Source organism: Piliocolobus tephrosceles, chromosome 4, assembly GCF_002776525.5.
Source record: "Piliocolobus tephrosceles isolate RC106 chromosome 4, ASM277652v3, whole genome shotgun sequence".
NCBI classification, from domain to species: Eukaryota; Metazoa; Chordata; class Mammalia; order Primates; family Cercopithecidae; genus Piliocolobus; species Piliocolobus tephrosceles.
The window spans coordinates 98,810,902-98,834,590 of NC_045437.1; positions in this window are offsets into that span (position 1 = coordinate 98,810,902).

Below are 23,689 nucleotides of genomic sequence, written 5' to 3' on the forward strand. Positions count from 1 at the left end.
TGGCCTTTCTTCTTTCATCCACTGTCCAACATATCTTACTGCAGACATTCATCTTTTACACTTCAGGACTTTTGCGAGTGTCATCTTTATGAAGTCTTTCTTGCTGTTCTTGCTGCCTACAGAGAAAACCAAATTTACCTCTTTTTCGTTGGAGCCTTCTTTTTCTTCCTATGTATGTTTCTATTATGGTATTGCTAACCCTATACCTACTACACAAAAACACATAGATAATTGTCTCCCCATAATTCTAAGGGAACAGAATTGTGCCAACATTATCGTCATAAGCAGATTGTGGTTTTTGCTTGCTGTGATTCCTGTCTAGCTGGATACATATAGTCATTTCGATTATTGTATTTAAGCCACAATCCCAATCTTTTTTATTACACTCTGTAAACCATAGTTCAGCCTTGCCATCTACTTCCCTAATAGACTATTTGATTTGATATTCAGCATACTTTTAAAAACAAACACTTTTCAGACTTCTCTATGCCTTTAATTAAGTTCCAGTGTGCTGAAATATTTGTTTCTGTCCATTTGGTACAACTTTATAGTTGCTTTTGGAGAGCATATTTCCTGATCATAAATCACTCAGTCATAGCCAAAAGTACCACACTTTGATACTTATTTTCAAATGATTATTACTGAGTTGTTCCTATTTTAACATTGAAGAAACAAGTATTTTTAAGTTGTTGCTAATGACCTAATTAATTGTACCACTATATGTAATTATTAAATGATACTTTTATTCATTTAATGCAGATGCTGATAAGACATGATTTAGAGTCACACTGAGAACTTTGCATTGTGAGGAAGGCAGCTGTCACATCTTCTCTAAGTAGCATTGTAAAAGATGTCCTATCCCTCTGGATATAATTAAGATGTTTTATATTATTATTTGAGTGTGTCAAATAAACAGAAGGCAGTTCAGAATAAAAATAAAACTAATAAAGGAACTGAAAGGGAAGCTTTGAAAGGAAAATTTGCTGATGCATATTAAGAAGAAAGTGGAAGTAATTATGATGTTTTGTTTAATAAGTAGAGGTTTTAGAATTAGAATGCCTATTTATCTCATATTATCATGTCAAAAGAGCAATTTGATAGGTCGAGAATATCTGGCATCAACCCACTGTTGAAATACTGAAACCTGTATATTCTTTACCTGAATATAAAGGTAAAAAAAAACCCAGCAGGACATAGTGCTTTAAAGAGAATAAAAATAGCACTACTATTAGAAAGTCTACTTAAAATTGGAGGAGAATTTCAGATCAAGGTTTCCCAGTAGGATGACAAATGACTGCCTCAGGCGAACATTGTATAAGATACAGACGGGGGACCTGTAGATTTGATTTAGGGAAGGGAATGTTCTTAAAGATCTTTCTAAATCAAAGCTAAGCTAAGGCACATCTCCTGTCTCACAAAGAGCAGCCCCCTCTATGAAGTCTATTGGGTGTTTTCCTATCCCCATTAATCAAGTTCTTGCTATACCTTGATCTTGTTTTCTAGGTTTCTTATAAACCCTAATGATTTATAGAGATGACAGTGGGAACTCTCCTCACTACTGTGTTCCAAACTGGGACCATATGAGACTTCAGTGACTCTGTTTTCACTACAGAAAACACTAGTGGGTTGGAGGCAGAGGTTTGAAACTGATCCTGAACTGTTTCTTTTTTTGTCCCTTCTCTCAGAATTCAACTGATGGAGCCACCCTGGTAGGGAATGGAACAGTTGGAGGGACACAGACCCCACTTATCCTCAAATATATCAAGAAGCCTTGCCCCAAAGTGGGTAGTGATTGGTGAGGATCATCAGAGAAAGACATATAAGCTAATGGGAGGCCGAGACGGGCGGATCACGAGGTCAGGAGATCGAGACCATCCTGGCTAAGGCAGTGAAACCCTGTCTCTACTAAAAAATACCAAAAAAAAAACAAAACAAACAAACAAAAAAAACCACAAAAAACCTAGCCTGGAGAGGTGGCAGGTGCCTTGTAGTCCCAGCTACTTGGGAGGCTGAGGCAGGAGAATGGCGTAAACCCGGGAGGGGGACCTTGCAGTGAGCGGAGATTCGACCACTGCTCTCCAGCCTGGGCGACAGAGCGAGACTCTGTCTCAAAAAAAAAAAAAAAAAAAAAAAAGACATATGAGGTAATTGTGGATAGCATGAGTGAGAACCAGAGAGAGAAAGAGAGAGGAGAAAAGGGCATGAGAAGATATGGAGCCATACAGGAACTATGACTGTAAACACTTTACAACAGTAGATATTTAGTAATAGTAGACATCATAGGAATTCATTTTTCAACAAATTTTTCTATATATTTACTTTCTTTGTTCCTTTTCTTTCCTTTTTTTTTTTTTTTTTTTTTTTTTTTTTTGAGGGGAGAAATCAATGAGAGAAGTGGAGTGAAAAAGCAAATGTGGTTTTCCCAGTACTATTTCCTCTTGAGAATGGAGGTACAAACAAAAATCATGCCATGGAAGTATAAGGAAGAAGAAGAATCAAAGTATTCCTCCTGTCTAAGAACAATTATTCTGACACTTGTTAAAAACAGTAAGGAAGACTTCCTTCAAGGCTATTGCAATAAAGAGAGAGATTGAGCTCAACTCTTAACAGAAGGAAAAGTGGGGTTTTATAGCCAGGGAGTAGAGCTAAGTGGTCAGTAAATCGAAAACTACTAAGAGAAGACAAAAAGAATAGGGAGATTCTTGCTAAACTGGCCTAACAGGATTCTTGCTAAAGGCAAGCAAAGGACTTAGATATTAAGGGTGTGGGAAAAACTTTATCAGCTCTCAATGGTAGGTGATTCTTGCTAAGCTTAGCAAAATTCTTGCTAAAACTGTTCTTGGCAAAGATAAAGACAAAAGGCCAATGTTGAGGTGTACTAAAGAACAAAGTTCATAGAAGCCTAACTAAGGTTTGGTCAAGGATAATGTGTTTGTCACTCCCATGCGAATCTTATTTTTGGCTGTCCAGCATGCAAACACACTAAAACCTGAAAGTGTAATGAAATTGTCAAAACTATGAGAAGATATATTAAGAAAATTGGCTATGATTCAAATAAAATTTATATTAAGTTAGAATGTGAGTATTAAATAAAACTTTTATATTACTTACAAATAAACATAGTAATATTATTTGAATTTACTATTTGAAATAGAGTTGAATATACTGTTTGAAACAGAATTGTCCTCTGCCACCAACACAACCTGTTGATAAGTGTCTATGATTACCTCTCAAGACTTACTTTTATTTGTTAGTGATATTCTATGACAATTAAGATCTTAAAACAGGCGTAAAACTAACTTATGATCAGTGTTACCATTGGAAAAATAATACATGTTAAGATGTGCTGTAAAGCATTAAGCCCTTTCTGGTGAGAATGAAATTTCAAAGTTAAAAACTGATCTATCAAAGACTTCTGCCCTGAAAATATGAATTTAAAAAATAAGGACTTAGGGTGAGAAACTACTGGCTTTGCTGCTCACATCATCATCCTACATAATCCATGCCATATCAATAGGGATATTGTCATCCTGCTTATATTTCTTGCAATTTTGACCATTGTCAAAGCTAAGAAATGTTTTTTTTTTCTTTTAACATTTCTGAAATTGTCTGTTGCTAGTTGAATATAACATAACAGGAGCCCATAGCAGGGTCTCAGGCAAAGCCAATGATATTCAAGGCTTTCTGAGTAGTTTCTTTTGTCATTTCTTTTGGTTTACTGCTGCTTTTTTGTTGCGAGATAGATCTTTGCTTTTATTGTTGCCAAGGCAGACGACAGAATATTGCTGGAGTTGATATCATTACAGACATGCCATTGAATACGCCTAACACCTTTATCCTCAGACTCTTATCAGCTATGGCAGAATGAACCCAAAATGTCAATTTGAATTCAGCAGTTGAAGACTGGTAAATTATTACAGTATATTTTACATTTTTCAAAGAGGAGAATGCTTTGTGAACCATTTGTTTCATAGCAGTTAAGTTGCTAGCATTCAAACTAGCTTAGTTCATGCTAGATGAAGTCTTTACATGTAAGAGGAAAATTACTTTTCAAATAACTTTTAAAAGATTAAGCCAAAGTTCTAAACATGAATAAGGCACTTGAAAAAGAAAGGATAAAGAGAAAGAAAAAGAAACAAAAAAGAAGAAAGGAAGAAAGAGAAGAAGGAGGGGGATAAGGAACAAAGAATGAGGAGGAAGAGGAAGACGCAGAACAAGGGAGACGAAAAGGAAGAGGAGGAAAAAAGAGAGAGAAGAGAGGGATAGAAGAATCTAAGTTTTCTCAAACACAAAAATATGCTCACACTTTATCACTTGAATATGTACATTAATGGATCCTGTGCCAGGACTTATTTCTTCATGATTATCCTTTGTTGTATATATTTGGAAAGATAAATTCATCAGTGTGGTTAGTCTTACCTCTTTCACATCCTATTAAGTGTTCTCCCCCTTGCAACTCGTCCCTCCCTCCTTCCCCCCCTCCCTCCCAACTCCTCTTTCTCTCTCTCTCATTACTAATTTCATCAAATAAGCTGGCTTATTAAAAGAGTTGTCAGTGTGTAATCTTTAATTGCTAAATTTATCCTACTTCTGAATTTATTTATATCCATGAGTCTTTTCTTTCACAATGGCAATCATCATATTCAAAATAAGTGTAGAAATTCCATTAGTGTTTAAAGAATATTTTATAATTTCTTAGTAAATTTGTGAGTGATTACTATTTTGGCATTTCTATTATCACTCTATTCATTACAGAAACTGTAAATGAACACATTCGATACACATAATGAAAGCGGTTAATACTGCTCCTGGTTTGAAAAACTTTTTATAAAACGTGAGATTTTATTTTGTACATTGTTTATGGAAAATGGAAGCCAAAATGAGAAGATAGGTCAGGGGAAAGGGGAAAATACAGATTAATTCAAATAATTGTTTCTGATGAGTAATGGAAATGTTAGACTCGAAGTTCTTTATCCACATCATATCTCTAAGTATTTTAAATTATTTTCTATGCTTCTGGCAATAGCTAGCAAACATTATATAGAGACATTTCAGTTGTCTCCTGACTTTTGACATTTTACCCTTATATGTTCTAGAAATAGCAACTGATGCTCTTAATAAAAATTATTGTCAGGTCACTATGTTATTTTATGATCCATGGTAGAAATGACTTGAAAATATGTAATTCACTGTTTTATGAAACTAATACTTTCCAGAGAATGTTAGGCATTGAAGATAGCTTAGTTCATGCTAAATGAAGAACTTATTAAATCATTTACTTTACATATTAGAGCAAAGCTAAATGTAAGTTTATTTTGTTTTCACTTTGATAGACATAGTTGCTGAATAATTTGCCTTTTAAAAGTTTCAAACTTTCTGCAGCTTCTGACGGATGTAGTGGATACTACGCTACCCATAGCACCTCTTCCCTTAGGATGGAGGCCTTCCTTCAGCTGCTACACCAACGGCTGATGGTAATGGCCATAAAATATTTGGTGACTGGGGTTTGTGACACAGAGTAAATTTAACAGATGTGAAGCTGCTTTTCTGTACTGTGTATTTCAATTGACTTTCAATAACTTTCTGCGACTTAGCATACTGTCCTCACGTTTCATCCATGATGTTGCGTATTGCAGAATTTCCTTCTTTTTTAAGGCTAAATGGTATCACCTTGTAAGTATATAGTGCATTTTCTTTATCCATTGATCTATCTCTTAAGTGGACATTCATGTTTTTTCCCATATCTTAGCTATTGTAACCACTGCTTCAAACCATGTTTTGATTTTCATCTATTTCCTTTCTTTCTCCTTTCAACAATTCAATTCGACAAACATTTGATAATAGCCAACTGGAATATCGACTAGAGACATACAAGGACCATAGAGCCTAATTTTCTTTGAAGGGCAATTATGTTTTGTGGAAAATGGAAACTGAACTATGACTTCTAAAGACAGATACTGGAGGAACTTCCAAGTGTGTTAGCATGAGAGAGGACATTCCAGAAAAAGAAAGCGGAGACAATAAATTGAAAAAGTTCTGAAAATTTCCCATTACTCTAAATTAGAATTACCACACACTTTTGTACCTGGAAAGTATCTTGGAGTTCACTGATTGCATTTGCCTATCAATCCTGTGACTAAAATCCCTGGAGTTGGAAGAAATGACTCCAGATCATGGAAACAAAAGAGTGGCAGATTATGTTTCATAAAAATATATCATGTTAAAAATAAAATTTTAAAACAGTAGTCTTTTCTAATTATTTTGTATATAAAAAAGCAGCACAATGGCAATTTTATGTACACAGAGATCCTAAGCAGAACAGGAGGACTTCATGCTACAAATGTCACTATTAGGCCACATTTATTGATGCAATAGAATTCTAGGGGAAAAGACCTGATTTCCAATAATTTTCAAGAAAGAAAAATAAAAAAAATAAAAAATAAAAATAAAAATAAAGAAAGAGAAAATAAATGTCCTTTCAAAGTCAAGTGCCATTATGAGAATGACAAGGAAAGTCTAATTTTACAAAGCCATTTCATATAAAGGATAAATATATACAGCTCAAATCACTACAATTTACCAATATTAAGAAAAAAATAAAGATCTACTGACCAAATAAAAATATTCATTGTACTGAGGAAACAGATTTCTGAATGTTATTATAGGAATAGACTTATTATCTACCTTCAAAAATACATTCATTATTCATCTTTTGAAAGACAATAAAGGCAGGCATACTTTATAATGAAGGTTAGCAATGAAAGAAAACTTCAAAGCTGAAGATTGGTAACTGAAAGAATTCTCATAAGTTCTAAAAGTAATTAAGTTGACCTAAATATGTGATTCAGGAAAATTTATAATGAAAGAATACTGAGGTTATTTTTTCTTCTGGTGCTGGCTCTAGATTAAGCTTCACAAAAGACTCAAATGGTTAAATCAATCAGACAAAATATACAATTTTATTTCCTTACTGATTTGGCTAGTGAGTTTTGACTGAATTGATTTTCATTAAGTCAAAACACATACAGTCTTTGCTGCTCAGGGTTCTCCCCTGCCTGCTGGAGGCTGGCTTATTCTGCAACTATGAAAATAATAGTCAGAATCAAAGAAAAGGATAAATTCATGCTTTCTTTCAAATTTTGCAGACAATATAAAATGTTGGCTTTTGAAAGGTAAATGTCCTATTATATAGATAGCTCTTTGAAAAAGCCAGCTTTTTTCAGGTTTAAAATTATTCAGTTATTTTAAAAAATAAATAAGATTTATTTTGAATTTTTAAAAATTATTGAGACCCCTCTTTTAAAAAAATTGGTAAGAATTCTTAATTCTACCCACTTAATACATTTTTTTTTTTTTTTTTTTTTTTTTGAGGTGGAGTCTCGCTCTGTCGCCCGGGCTGGAGTGCAGTGGCCGGATCTCAGCTCACTGCAAGCTCCGCCTCCCGGGTTAACGCCATTCTCCCGCCTCAGCCTCCCGAGCAGCTGGGATTATAGGCGCCCGCCATCGCTAACACGGTGAAACTCTGTCTCCACTTAATACATTTTTAAGTATAGTATGCCATATTACTAACTACAGGTAAAATGTTGTATAGCAGAACTCTAGAACTTACTTATCTTGTTTAACTGAGTTTCTTATTGATTAGTAACTCTCCATTTCTTCCACTTCCAGCTGCTGGTGAACACCATCCTACTATTTGATTCTGTGAATTTGACTATTTTAGATACCTCAAATAAGTGGAATCATGTATTATTTGTCTTTTTGTGACTGGCTTATTTCACTTAGTATACCGTCCCAAGGTTCATCTGTTTTATTGCATATCGCAGAATTTCCCTCCTTTTTAAGGCTAAGTAGTATTCCCTTGTATGTACATAATGCATTTTTTTAATCCATGGATCTCTTAAATGGACGTTCAGGTTTTTCCCCACATTTTAGCTATTGTAACTAGTGCTTCAATAAACATGAGAGTGTCAATATCTCTTTGAGATTGTAATTTCAGTTCCTTCAAATACATACCCAGAAGTGCAATTGCTGAATCATATAGTAGCTCTATTTTTAATTTTTTAAGGGATATATAAACTATTTTTCATAGTAGCTGTATGATTTCGCATTCCTACCAACAGTGTGCAAGAGTTTCAATTTCCCTATATTCTTGCCAATACTTATCTTTTTTTGCTTTTAAAAATTATATCCATTCTAATATGTGAGAGAGAATATCTCAGTGACACTGTGATTTTGATATGCATTTCTCTAATAATTGGTAACACTGAACACTTTTTCATGTACCTGTTGGTCATTTGTATGTATTCTTTGGAGAAATCTATACACAAGTCCTAGTCTATTTGTTAATTCAGGTATTAGTTTTTTGTTTGTTTGTTTTGCTTTGTTTTTTTATTGCAATTGATTGTAGAGGTTCCTTATATATTTTGTATACTAGCCTTTTATTAGACGTAAGAATTGCAAATATATTCTCTCATTCCGTAGGATGCCTTTGACTTTGTTGACTTTTGTTTCTTTGCTTTGGAAAGCTTTTCAGTTTGACATAGTCCTAATTATTTTTGTTGTTGTTGTTGTTTCTGTGCTTTTGGTATCATATCCATGAAATCACTGACAAAATCAATGTCATGAAACTATTTCCCTACATGTTGTTCAAAGAGTTTTACAGTTTTTGGTCTTATGTTTAAGTCTTTCATCCATTTTGAGTTTATTTTAATGGATGGGGTAAGTTAATAGTCAGATTTTGCTCTTTTACATGTGGATATCCAATTTGCCAATGCCATTAGTTGAAGAGACCATCCTTTTCCTATTGTGTATTTCTAGCACCCTTGTTGAAAATCAGTTTGCCACATTTACATGAAATTATTTCTGAGCTCTCTATTCAACACAGTACTGGAAGTCCTAGTCAGAGCAATTAGGCAAGAAAAGTCAATTTAATGCCATCCAAATTGGAAAAGAAGAAGTAAAATGTTCTCTGTTTTAAGACAACATGGTCTTACATACAGAAAAGCCTAATAACTTCATTAACAAAAAGAACTGTTAGTTATAAGAAACAAATTCAATAAAATTACAAGCTACAAAACCAACATACAAAAATCAATTGTGTTTTTATATATACAAATTATCTGAAAAGGCAATTAGGAAAAATATTCCATTTATAATAGTATCAAAAAGAATAAAATACTCAGGAATATAACTAAAGAGGTAAAGGTCTTGTGTACCGAAAACTAAAAAACACTGATGAAGGAAATTAAAGCTACAAACAAATGAAAAGACATTATATATTAATATACCTAGCTATATAAAAATTCATACAACAGTTTCAATAATACAATAACATTGCAATGCTATCATTTCAGGTTGTTTGGAATTAAGGATTTCCCCCCTCCAATTTGACATTTCTGCAATATTTATGTTGACTTTACAAAAAACAGGATTGTTGCCATTTATAAGAATTAGTTTATCCATAAAGTGACTCTCATTTAGTAAAAAATAATAATTCTTGCAGCCAACTAATGGGTTAAAATGTAACATTCTGAAGTCTTTGAAATAAAATTATTGGAATATGGATTATGAAAAGATTTTGAAGCAGAAATATATTCCAATAACTTTATAAAATTGCAAGTCAATTACCTGCAAAACTGAAAACAATCATGTTTGATAATTTAGGAATATAAATTTCAGGAAATATGCAATTGTTTTCAATTTCATCTCATAACCATGTAGACTCAATTATACTGTTTTCCAATATAGAAAGCTAATTAGCTTCACAAACACTGGCATGTTTTGCAGTGCAAGGTAACATAATCAGGATTTCAACTTTTAATTTCTAAGTATCTGTCTTTTGACTTACCACCTTATGTGGATTATATTACATACACCTTTGGAAAAAATATTTTTTAAATAATTGCTTCAATCTTTCCTTTGAACATGTGTTTAGTCAGAAGAAAAACAGAGTATCACAGAACATTAAAAACTCAAAAAAAAAAAAAAGAAGAAGAAGAAGAAAAATGTTTCTTCTAAGATCTAGAACAACTTTTTAAATCTTCCTAATCCTATGTGTTTTCAGTTATTTCTGGAGAATTTTGTCCCAGAAAACTTCCTACTAAATTACAATTTTATTTCAGTTTTTAATAAAGATGATCAGGTAACAAAATAGATAAAATAAGATGAAAATGAAATAAAACACATGGCAGAGCATAAGTGAGTGAGGAAGGAGGTAATAAGCTGAGGAAGGAGGTAATAAGCTGATGAATGTTTCATTAGGCAATATCTCACCTTCACAATTGCTGCATTGCTAAATTGGATATTATTAATATAAGTAAAGTGCGACTAATGGAATATTAAAGCATAAAGACATTTTCCTGAATTCACACAGGTTCAAATAGCTAGTTAGCTAAAAGACAAAGAGCAAAGGAAACCACTAATAAATATAAGCAGTAACTGATAAGGCCCCAATAAAGCTATAAAAAAGATGTTGTCAGTAAAGGGAGAGAAATAATTGTAGTATAAATTGGTTTTGTTCATTTATGCCTTTTTCCTATGGCTGATGATAAAACTAACCCTTTCATAAATAATTTTAATCATGAATTTAGATGTAAGCTCTAAATAGCCTTTTTTTTCTGAAATATTTGAATCTCATACATGCATAGAAGCTTCCATATAAGAGTCAATATATGCACATGGTAAATGGATGATATTTGAATTAAGACAGATTCATCTTTTCTGGCATAGCATGAATCTGAAAATATACAATTTTACCCTATAATTAAATCTCTGGAAACATTTCTTTCTGAATAAATAATCAATTTAACTAATTAGAGCATTTATATGTAAGACTTGGTACAATAAATGTCACCTGAACTTGGTTAACACCAAGTATAGTATGATATATTCCATATAATTTGAACCCAACTTATTTAAAAATGCAGGTTCATGCACAAGTGTAAAAATTGCATAATATGAAATTTAAGCATCAAAAACATTAATTCTAAAGGGTATAAAAAAAGTTACTAGACTAAAAACAATTTAATGAATCCTTGCTCATTCATACTTTCTAATATGCTGGAAAAATGTAAGTTGAATTTTAAGTAGAACTCTACTGAATCTATGCTGCAACAGTGGTTTGTTATTTTTAAGTTTTAAAATTTAAAACTATTATAAAAGTGGCAAGAAAATAAGCCATTGTTGAAAGATAAGAAGGGTTGGCAAGGATGGTTTGTAAGGAAATTAGATAAGATTATCATAGATAAAAACAGCTTCCATAGTTTTCTAATTTTAGAAACACAGAAACTAAAGAAATCTGTGTTTCTAAACACAGATTTGCAAGTACCATACTGTTTTGTTTAATGTGGCTTGCAAGTACCATACTGTTTTGTTTAATGTGGCTTTGCAATATATTTTAAAATCAAAAGGTGTAATGTCTACAGCTTTGTTGTTCTTTCTTAAGACTGATTTTCCATTTGTGGTCTTTCGTGATGCCATATGTATATTAGAATATAGTTACAGAGAGTTTCAGTAACATATCTAAGGTTACCAAATTAGTAGGTGCTGGATCTGAGCCATAAACACTGAGTCAACCATCCACCACTATAATGTATTCTTTCACATGACTTACTGAAGACAGGGTGCTAGAAGTCTATATTATCACCAAAAAGTATCCAAACTAGGAGGATAACAGAGAGAAGGAGGCAGACAGAGAAGAGGAACAGGAAAAGCACAAAATTCTAGAAGTAAAGAAAAAAGATAAGATAAAAATGATATTAAAAGTATGACTTTGTATTATTTAATGGAGTTTTAATACTAATATATAATTAAAAGGTATATTATTTTTTATGTATTAAAATATTTTTCTGGAAGGTTTAATTTATTTAAGCTTTGATATTATTTCTTTCAAGAAAACAAACTACCTCATTTAGTTTAGACCGAGTAACACCAGATTTTGCATTACAGCAATTTTTTTTATAAGCTGATGATTCATTCACAATCTTTTTGAACCAATCTTGAACTAATTCTCATTGCCACATCATAATTCAGAATCTTTTATCTCTTGGTTACATCATTGCAAGGGTCCTCTAACTGGTCTTCTTACTTCTATTTTTTCTCTGTCTCTCTTTTTCTCTCTCTCTGGCTTTCATAAATTTATCCTAAACAACTCTTTCTGAAACATACTTCAAATGAAGTATTGAAATAAGTCAAAATATAATTTGGGCTTTTTAATCATTTGATTCTTATTCATAACCCTGGAATTCTGCCTCCATGTTAGCTCTCTCAACTTCCAGCTAGAAATGGGGAAAGCAGGTTTTATTTAGTTTATTTATCTAATCAGGCTCTGACAAGTGATAGTTTAAAAGCATATGTCAGATTTTGTCTTTTTTGTGTGCTTTTATAGTAAAGAGAGTATCAATAAGAAAAACATATTGCTGTATAAGTTAGTTATTTCTTTATAATAAATTACTCCAAAACTTAGAAGTTTAAAACAAGAATGTAAATTATCTCATAATTGGGGGTTTTAATGGGTGGTTTTATAAATTAGATCATCTCAGTGGACTCTGCTTAGCCTTCTCATATCTCCATTGTCAGGTGCTAGGTCATGAGGTAGCTGGAAAATTTAAAGTGTCTTCACTCATGTGTATAGCCACAGGCAGACCGTTGTCTCAGGTGCATTGGTTTTCTCCACATATTTTCTTGTCCTCCAGCAAAGAATGCATTCTTCACCTGGTGGTCTAAGATTTCCACATTTAACAATAACAAAACAGCATCAAAATGCTAACATTTTTCAAGCACCTATCTTTGCCACTTTTACTGAACTCCCACTGGCTTAGTAAATTACATGGCCAATCCAGATTCAAGGGCTGGTGAAGGAGGAGCCACTTCCTGATGAAAAGTTGAGACAGAATTGTAATTTACATGTCTGTGAACTTGCTTATTTCATCTAAGTTGTCCATTTTTTGCATGAAGATTTTCATAATATTTCTTTATAATATTAGTGACATTACTATGGTGATTCTGTCTCTCTGTTTTTGAAGATTGGTATTATTTTAACTTTATGGAAATAAAAGAATTATAGTTAATACCACTTAATATATTAACTGATATAACATTTTGTGATATATTACAAAAAATACTGAAGCTAAATACTATTACAGTAGTTTGGTAATAGATGGTGAGGTATATTTAAGAAACATAAATAAGTTTATGGACAAAAGTACACCAAATTCACTGATGTAACCATAAAATATTATACTTTTCTAGAGATATTATAAAGTTAATAATATCTGGACACATTTCTTAAGAGAAACCAGAAGAAAATTAATTCTGCTTCCTGTACTGGGACTATATGCTGAGTGATGAAGACGTGCATTGACACATGTGGTTGCTGCAGTGAAGCAAAGCTCGCTACCTGTAGCCCATCTCCAAGAAATCTTTTATTAATGAATCCTTCATTTATTATGAATTGTTATTCATGTCTGTGTAATGTTAGGAAAGAAGAATGCCAGTATGTTCAGGCTGATATTAAACTTAATGATTTTTTAGCCACGATGAGGAAACATGGGATTATAACATTAAAGTCTGGCCAATTTTCTACGATTCATCTCTCTTTTATGACAAGATGGGCCATTTATTATAGTTGCAAAAACATTTTTATGTTGCAATAAAATTGCGTAAAGTATCACCTTTTCCCAATTTTTATCAAGTACTTCACTTAAAGTACACATGAATGCAAATTCTTCCATTCCAATATTTTTAAATTTTTATGATGATCAAGAGATTATATTCATTGTATATATATTTGTCTATGAACGTTTAATATGCCTTTCTCATACATTTGTTGTATATCATACTTTTTACAACTGTAGTTTACATGGTTATTTGCTTACTAAGTTCATAGAAATAGACATGACATGCCAGATAACATATCATGATATGTAAGATCAGGTTATGAATTCTCTCCTGAGGATGATTTATTATCTACAATTTTATGAAAAACTAAGAAACTATGATAACAAAGTATACTTTAATAAAGACTGAATCATTTTATTTATTGAACACATAAATGCAAAAATTAGAGACATGGTCAGAATATGTGTGTATGCATAGATACACATATAGATATACATACATAAATAGATATGTATATATTTGTGCTTGTTTGTGCCCATGTTTAAATAAAACATTTGTACATCCATTAAATACAATGAAATAATTTTATTTAATGAACTTAGACCAGCTGGTCACAAAAGATGTTATTTTTATATTTATATTTATTTTAATAACTTATGTTATTAAAATAATATAAAATTAATTAATTAAATTATTGTTAAATACTTTTAAAGATATGTGTTATATTTTCCCTAAAAATCCTGGACTTTTTATGACTTTCACTCAAAGAAAGGTGTTTTGGTGAATCACAGCAGTAAACTGATTTAAAGATGTACCCTGCTGAAAGAAATCCATCCTCTACTTAAAATTGTTCATAAAATATGTCTTAGGAATATAATCCTTCCTTCCTGATATTTATCTGTAGCTGACACTACCCTTCACTGCCAGCTTAATGCTCATGCTGTTGTTTGAAGACTGATATTTTGGTTATCTCACAGAGATGTCCAATTCAAACTAAGAAAGACTACCTCATAAACTCTTTCCCCACCCTGTGTTGATTGCTTCACTATATACCTGCTAACTGAAGATAGAAACCTCAGATGCTTAAAATCATCAGATTCCTTGATGTCTAAAAAATAAAGTAAAATCTCCTTAAAATTCAGTCCAATCAATATTCCCATCCCTACACATATACATGAACTCTTCATTTCTACCATATAATACTACTCCAAATTATTTCAGTAAGCCATCTACTATCTTATTTCATTGTTTTAGTGGGAAAAAAATCACATCTATTCATTTATTAAAGACCTGCCATGTTCCAGACATTGCTCAAACAATTGAAACACACAAATGAACAACAATAGCGAAAACAAAACTAATTGTCTATGTGGGATATACTAGGTTTTGTTTGGAGTTTAAAAGAGAGTTGTAGATTGGAGACGTGAATTTGGGTATCATTAGTATATACAAGTTATGTAAATATATGAGATGAAATTAGATCACCAAGGCAGTGAGTGTAGAGAGAGAGGGGAAAAAAGGTGCAAAAGGAAAGAAAAAGAAGAAAGACCAGCAAAGAGACTGGTAGGTTTGATGGATAGGAGGTCACGGTAGGTCAGTAATTTGTTAGATTTGGAATTCTAGAGGAAGTGAACTAAAAAGAAAAGGGAGTAATCAAAGAATGAGATATATGAAACTGAGATACTGGAAAGGTTACAGGTATTAGAATTGACATGATCTGGGCTCTGACCATAAGACTGAATGGCTGAGATAGTGGTGGTCAAGCTCCTTGCAGGGGAATATTTAAAGCAATGGAGAGGTCAAAGGGTTGGAAGAATCATCTCTTTATTCAAATCATCAGGAAATAAGATGTAAAGAGATTTGGTGAGAACAACAACGAGATAATAGCTAGAAATCATTGAGAGGTGAAGGGAGTTTCCAGATATTTGTAAATAACACAATAAGAAATAGTAGCCTTGTACTGTAAGATGGGAGATTCAAAATTGTTAGTTTTAGGGACAATAGAGGGAGAAAAGTCTGGAATTGTCAATGAGAGACATAAAGGACAAACACTTCATCTTTAATCCTGGTGGTTTTAGAAATCTGAAAAAAAAAAAAAAGCATCGCTTCAGAGAGTTTTAGGAAAAGAAGTATCATCAGGAGAGAACCAAGTTTCTGTTGGAGCAAAATGTTGAAGAAACATTTCAGAAAAGAGGTTGACAATATGAATCACAGAGAGTTTGAGAGGGGTCAGAGATGAGGAATAAAAAGGTCAGCTATGAGTTTAGAAATTATTCAAGAGATGACCCAGGAAGTATAAGAAAGTTTGGGGCTTCCTGTAGAACCTGCAACACTCTTATGAGTTTAATGATGGTAAAATCCAATTATGTAGTTTTAGCAAACATGTGCTTCCTGTGAGGCGTGGAGTAGTGAGTATCCCAATGTACAGGGATAAAGATCCTACTCAGGGGTTGTGTAGACTTACGGAGAGCATGTAGAGAGAATTGAAGACTTTGTGGGAAATCTGTCTTACCTGAAGCAGAATTCCCTTCTATCCTCTGCTGATAAAAGTTTGAAAACTTGAGAAATACTCCCATCTTTTAAGGCCCGGTGGAAATGTCGATCTCTTTATTGTCTGCCTATCACAGGGTGGTGACTTATTTTCTCTTCTTGGTTCCTTTTGTTCACCCAACTATCACCATAGTGCCTGCTTTCCTCTCCTTCCACTGTGTAAGACTCTTCAGTGCAGGAATAATTTATCTTAATACCCACTGTGTCTAACATAGAGTCTGGTATATTTGTGGTACTCAAGAAGACTATGGTTGGTGGACGAAAGTATACTATTTTAAATCAAGGCTTCTCAAACTTTCATTTGCACAAAAATCACATAAGTAGAAATCTGTTTAATGGAGATTCTGATTTCCGGGTTGAGTGTGAGATTTCACATTTTTAATGAGGTCAGAGAGGGCTGCAGCTACTGGAACTCTCCTTTGAGTTAGTAGGTTCTAGAATATATCACGTACTGGGGAACTATACATTAAAATTTTGATTATATTACAGTGTTCCTTGGATCATTAAAAAAGAATTCACAATTTTGCTAATCAGTGTCAACAGAACTTTTATTCCTACCTTTTAGATTTTGCTTTGCTAGAATCTTTAATAAAGCTTTGTATTTAATTAATATTGAACTCCAGGTAATATTGTATTATTGTCCCTAGAAGACTGAATCAGGCAAACTAACCATGAAGTTTTATGAAGAGCAGAATAGTAGCTAGAAATTTATTAGGAAAATATCCTCTGATGAACTGGTCTTTTGTCCATAGTGGTTAAGGGCATGCAATGTCACAAGAACTGGTATGACTTGGAAACATATTTATTCTTGGATCTCTTTAGACATGGAACCTTCAATAGGGTTATGGTCAGTAAGCTGGACATTTTGTTAAACACTTTAATTACTTAGCAGTGAGGTCATTTAGAGAACATTTACTGTTAATAATGTCTAATCAATATTTTAAGGACATTCTGTTCTATTGTCACTTTAGAGAGGAAATAAATAAATAAATAAACAAAAGAACATTCTGGGGAAAATGGCATGCTTATCATGTTCCAGAATGACAAAAATCTTACCTAGCTGAACTACCTCAAAACAAAGTACAGGAATTTTGAATTCCCAAGTTAAAAAAAAAATCTTACTTTTAGTCCCTCCTGTTTCTAGAATGATTATGCAGCAGTTGATTAATTTCATTTGGAATTAACTCTGTGGATTTACAGTTGCTTACATTTAAGGACAAAAAGATGTAATTTTTTCCTATATGTAGTCATATATATGTGTGTGTGTGTGTGTGTGTATGATAGATATCACTACACAATATAGTGATATATATGTGTGTGTGTATATATATATATATATGTATGTATAGTAAAATAAAATAAACCCTAATACAGACTATTAAATAAGTCCTAACACAGATTATGTATATTTTATTTTATTTTATTTTATTTTATTTTATTTTATTTTATTTGAGACAGATTCTTGTTCTGTTGCTCAGGCTGGAGTGCATGGTGTGACTATATCTCACTGCAGCTTCAAACTCGTGGGCTGAAGCAATCCTCCTGCCTCAGTCTCCAAAGTAACTGTGATTACAGGCACAGGTAACCACACCCAGCTTAATTTTAATTCAATAGGAATAACAAGAGTATTATAAAATCAGGGAAATGGTGTGATAACAAGTCCTTCATGATAAAATGTAAAATATATATATATATATTTGCTTAGAAATTTGAAGATGCATAAAATGATAAAAATTCAACTCAAATAAAATCATGTTACTGACATCATATCTTTAGAACTGTGTTCACTTGTTAATCATTACATTTCTATTAGTGAAGACGCAAGGGTTTTATGTGTCTCTTAATTTAATTGGTAAGTTTTGCAGAGCTTTTAGAGCCTATTTGATGTTCCTACATTTTCTATTCATATAATATTATGTAAACCTAGTTAAAGCTTTATCTGTACGTACAAATCTGAGAGCATTAGGTAATAAGAAACATATCGTGGTAATGGAAACCCAACTCCTTCACTCATTTCACTCAGTTAGTTTTGATAAATGGACTTTATAATAAAACTATGCTTTAAGATATCCTCAATTTTTATGTGATTTTCAAAGTAGAGATGGTTAAAATCCCTATTAGAGAAACTAGCAATATTAAGAATAATTATCCATTTACTGAAAATTTTGGGCTAGATAATATTTATCAAGAAAAACTTCAAAAATTATAAAGCAAATTTATATGTTTAGGGTTTCCCAAAGCAATATGTTTTAATAATACACAAATATTTGAAATGAAACACACATTATATACAGATAAATTTTTGTTTTAAAAATATCTTTGGCTATACAGACATACTGGTACATAATGCTATTATCTATGTACACTAACTTAAACAAATTATTCTTTTTTTAAATGGAAAGAAGTTAAAAGAAGTCTGTATAATTTTCCTCGCAATTGTTCAGGGTCATTTAAACATTTATTTATCCAGTAAATACAGAAATAATATACAAAGTTCAAAGAGTGCTTAGGCCATTAATTATTTTATGTTAGGAATTATTTTCCAGATTATTTAAGAAACAATTTGTGTTAGACTAGTGAAGAGAGATAGGCAGTCTTTCTCTAAAGTATAGTTATTTTTATAAAATCAGCTTTTGACTTAGCTGATCTCTTCAGAAATCAAGAAAAATAATCTTTTCTTACAGAGTCTCTGTTTACTTATTTTCTGTCAGTTTATTAAATTGAGTTCCTAACTACTACCTATTTTATACTACTTCTACCTTTTCTGGTATTACTGTCCTATATGAATGGCATAAATAGCCTTTTATTGACCTCACTCAAAATTCAACTTTCATTTTACTTTAATTATTAATAACTTTGTATAATTCTCACTTCCCAAACTTTTCCATTCAGATCCGATATTAAAAATATTACTATTAGAGAAAGACTTTGAGAGCTCAATCTATTAGGTCTCTTCATTCTCATGGCATGCCTTTTCTCACATTTCTTTTATTTAGTAAGAGCAAGTGCCTTTCCATTTCTTCAAATAAATTGTAGCACCTGGGCTTCAACTCTCACTAATTTCTTACTCCTGAAGGATTGTACAGCCACATTTGTTTCTGCTTTTAAAATATTCCATCTCTTTTTGCTAGTAGTTTCTCATTCAAAAACACAACAAGAATTCCCTAATATTTAAAACACAATAAAGTTAAGCAATTTTCACTTGATTTTGTTGACTTCTCTAGCAATAATTTATGTCCCTGACCCCTCAAAAAATTATTTTGCATGTATCACATTCTTTTTCTGTTCAATCCCCTAATTACCTTAATCCCTATAGAATTATGAAACACAAAATTTCAGAAATAATGCGAACACTTTTTACAGCGTTTTAAAATCTGTATCTTTTCCAGTTTTTCTCCTGCCGTTGAATTTACAACCTTTGGGATTAAATTCTGTTTTCCAGCCCAGTCTTCCTAACAGTCTCTGGCTTTTGTAACACTCTAATGTCCTGAACTTCCTACCTTTCCCATGAATTCTTCTGTCTCTTTCATACATTTTCCTTTGGAACTTTAATGTATCTTACATTTACACAATGAAAATTATATAATGTGGAGAAAACTAAATATCTAAATAAATGAAGAGACATTTTATGTTGATTGATTGATGTCACCACAATGGCCATTATCACCAAATTGATGTATAAATTCCATGTAATTTCTGTCACAATCATTTCAAGCTTATTTGTAGACATTGAAAATTTATCCTAAAATTTATATAGGAAAAACACAAAACTACAATATCTAAAACTTTTTTAAAATAACACATTTGGAAGATTATACTACTAGATTTTAACTTACTTTAAAGCCACGGTAATGAAGATAGTATAGAATTAAAGCACTGATAAACATATAGATTAAAGCACCAGAATTGAGAAGCCAGAAACAAATCATTACTTTAAGATTATTTATTTTCAACAAAGATGCCAAAACAATTTAAAAGGGAAAGGGTATTCTTTCACAAATTGTGCTGCCACAACTGAATAGCCACATACCAAAAAAGTAGGAGAAGGAGCACTAGGAGAAGGGGGAAGAGAGAGAGGAAGAGGAGGAGGAGACATACCTCAAACTCTACACAAAACTGAACTAAAAATGGATCATAAACCCAGCAATTCTGCTTCTTGAAATCTATCCAAGATAAAGTGTTAAATGCCCACACAAAGATACGTATGCAAATTTTACAGCAAAATTAATTACTTGTAAGATCCTAAACCAGCAATGATCTAATGTCTGTTAAGTTGTGATTGAAGGAAAACAATGGAGTATGGCATTAAAACGAAATAAATTCAACATTGAAAAGAAATACCAACACATGCTATATATAAAACTCAAAACATTATGTAATTGAAAGAAATTAGATACAAAAGAATATATATTTTAGGATTAATTAGTCTCAAGGTTGAAACTTGAAAACACTAGATTCAATGCCATGTTTTCACATAGCTAATGCACATAATCACTGTGACTGAAGGACTTATTTTGAAAACACCTACATATCTAGTAGAAAGTAGGTGTGAAATTCAATGTTGTCATCTCTAGTTATATATTTCACCTAAAACTATTAAGAGCGAGATATGAACACGAACAGATTTGGTTGAATAATGATCCCATTACAGATGAAATTTGGCTAAAAAGTTTGACAACCTTCTATCTTTGGAAAGATAGCTTAAATGTATATTTCCCTTACAGTGGCTGCCCTGTTGTCTCACTGCTTGACTGTACCTGCTAAGTATCTTATTTGAAAAAGTAAAGCAGTTTATTCTTATTTAAAGAGGTAATAAGAGTAGAAAACCATGAAGGTTATTCACAGTTGCCAAACGGATAAATGAGACTAAAGGGAAAACAGATCCTAAGCATAGAAATCAATTTAGGTTTCCTACTATGACATTCGCTGTAATTATAATGTCATCCTTGATACATTGACTCTTTTATTTCTGATCTCTAAACTCTCTAGTGTTTTCCCCAAAGAAGACAAAAGTACTAATTGAATTGTGTGTTTTGTTTGGAAAATCAGTTGTTATCATAGATTTATTAGGACATTTATTTTACATATGCAAATTTATTATTTAAAGACTACTTCGTGAAAATGGTACCTTTCATATTTACTAATCATTTTTATACTATTTTAAACATTTTATAATAAATATTTATACATATTTGCCTATTACTTTTTCATGAATCAAGAAGATTTTTTTCAATAGTTAATATAAAGTATTATATATCACATTTGTGATGATGATAGTGAATTATTAAGAATCTTGGTAACACCTAAAAAGTCACATTTGTTAATACCCCACAAACCTCATCAGAAGTATTTAAGTATTGATAAACTGTCTGCTCAGGGTTGCAGATCTGAGGAATTCAACACTCAAATTTTTCCTTGACAGATATACTACTCACTTTGGCTATAATGCTGTCACTTACTTTCCCTTTCAGTAGCAAATTCACTTTGTTTCTTCACAAAGAAATCAATTACCCATGTCCAAATGACAATAGCTTGCATGCTAGTCATTTTGCCAGGTAAACATAGTGTTCTATGAAAAAAGTGGCTAGTTCATCTTACACCTCAATCTCACAAGTGGTTTCCCCAGAGATAAACATATTCTGATTTGCAGCAGAACTGCTTTATTAAAAATATGTATATTCATCAAATATTTATTAAAATATTAAAGACATAAACACTCAAAGTTAACGATTTTTAAAATTAATAATTTTCACTGCTTCAACAAAACATTCTTAAATGAAAATGTATTTTTTTAGCTGTGAGTGTATGGTGGTAAAGATTACATTAATACTAATACAACAGAATGCCTGTGCCTTCACTCATGTGTAAGAGTCAGGCATTTGACTTACTAATGTTTTTACAACATCAGTCTAAATATTAATGTAACAGAAAAACACAAATAACATCATAGTATTATTATGAAAATAGTTTTCAACTGTGGACCACTTTAAAGAGTTTAAGTCCCCCAGGAGATCACAGAGCATATATTGAGGACTCTGCTGATATTGTTAAGGCTGCTTTAATACTCTGTATTTGTGGCCGGGCGCGGTGGCTCAAGCCTGTAATCCCAGCACTTTGGGAGGTCGAGATCGGCGGATCACGAGGTCAGGAGATCGAGACCATCCTGGCTAACAGGGTGAAACCCCGTCTCTACTAAAAAATACACAAAAACTAGCCGGGCGAGGTGGCGGGCGCCTGTAGTCCCAGCTACTCCGGAGGCTGAGGCAGGAGAATGGCGTAAACCCGGGAGGCGGAGCTTGCAGTGAGCTGAGATCACGCCACTGCACTCCAGCCTGGGTGACAGAGCGAGACTCCGTCTCAAAAAAAAAAAAAAAAAAAAAAAACCTCTGTATTTGTGTGTGTGTGTGTGTGTGTGTGTTCTAAAGTTCAAAAAACAGTTACCTGTGTTGATACATAAATAAAATTTTCTAGAACAGAAATAATACAAGAGCATATACACTAACTGAAATAATGCAAGAGCATATACACTAACTGGAATATAATTAACTACATTTATTTTTCCAAACTGACCAAAAATGTCAAATCCAAATAATCCAAACCATTTAAAACAATTATAAAAATTCCTAAATAACAAAAGAATAGAAAGAACCTTATCTAAATTATGATTATAGACTATTTAAAAAATAATGACTATATATATTTATATACCATATATAGTTACTATATATGTAGTTTCTCAGCATATGGCATTTAGTCTATGATTTCTTATGGTATCTTCAATATGTTATCTTAATATATACTATTTCACAAAGTCACACTCAGAGTAAAACTTAAGGTTTTACTACTTTAATCAATATTAATGCACTGAACATCCAACTTAAACCTTAAACAAGAACAAAAAATTTAAAACATGTATCTTCTTTTTAACTTTTATGTTAAGTTCCAGGGTACATGTGCAGGATGTGCAGATTTGTTACAGAGGTAAACCAGTGCCATGGTGGTTTGCTGCACACATCATTCCATCACCTAGCTATTAAGTCTAGCACCCACTAGCTATTCTTCCTGAATATGCATTATTTTTAAATGAAATTAAACTGGTAGTATTTATTTTAAGATAAAAAAGTGCCAAATATTAGCAAATTTAACAACATAATTTCTCTTTCTATTATTATTCAATTATCATTTCCTTGATAGACTGTGATATATATGATGATATTTTCTATCAGATTATACCACCAGAAAATCAGTAATCTTGGAAAAGATGCATATTTTTCTGATTATGATGACAGAAAAATTATTGAAATTATCAAAACAATTAGGAAATACAAAATATCGATAGTATTTTTTAACACCATTTTCATCTTTTTTTCTTAAGGTCCACCCAATGTGAAAAAAAATAAAAAGCACATTTATGAAAAGTAGGAATATGGATATTATTAGTATTATTTACATATGATAATTTACTGGAAAGTGACAAAAAATACTGCATCTTATAAAAGTAAAACCTTTTCTATACAACAGA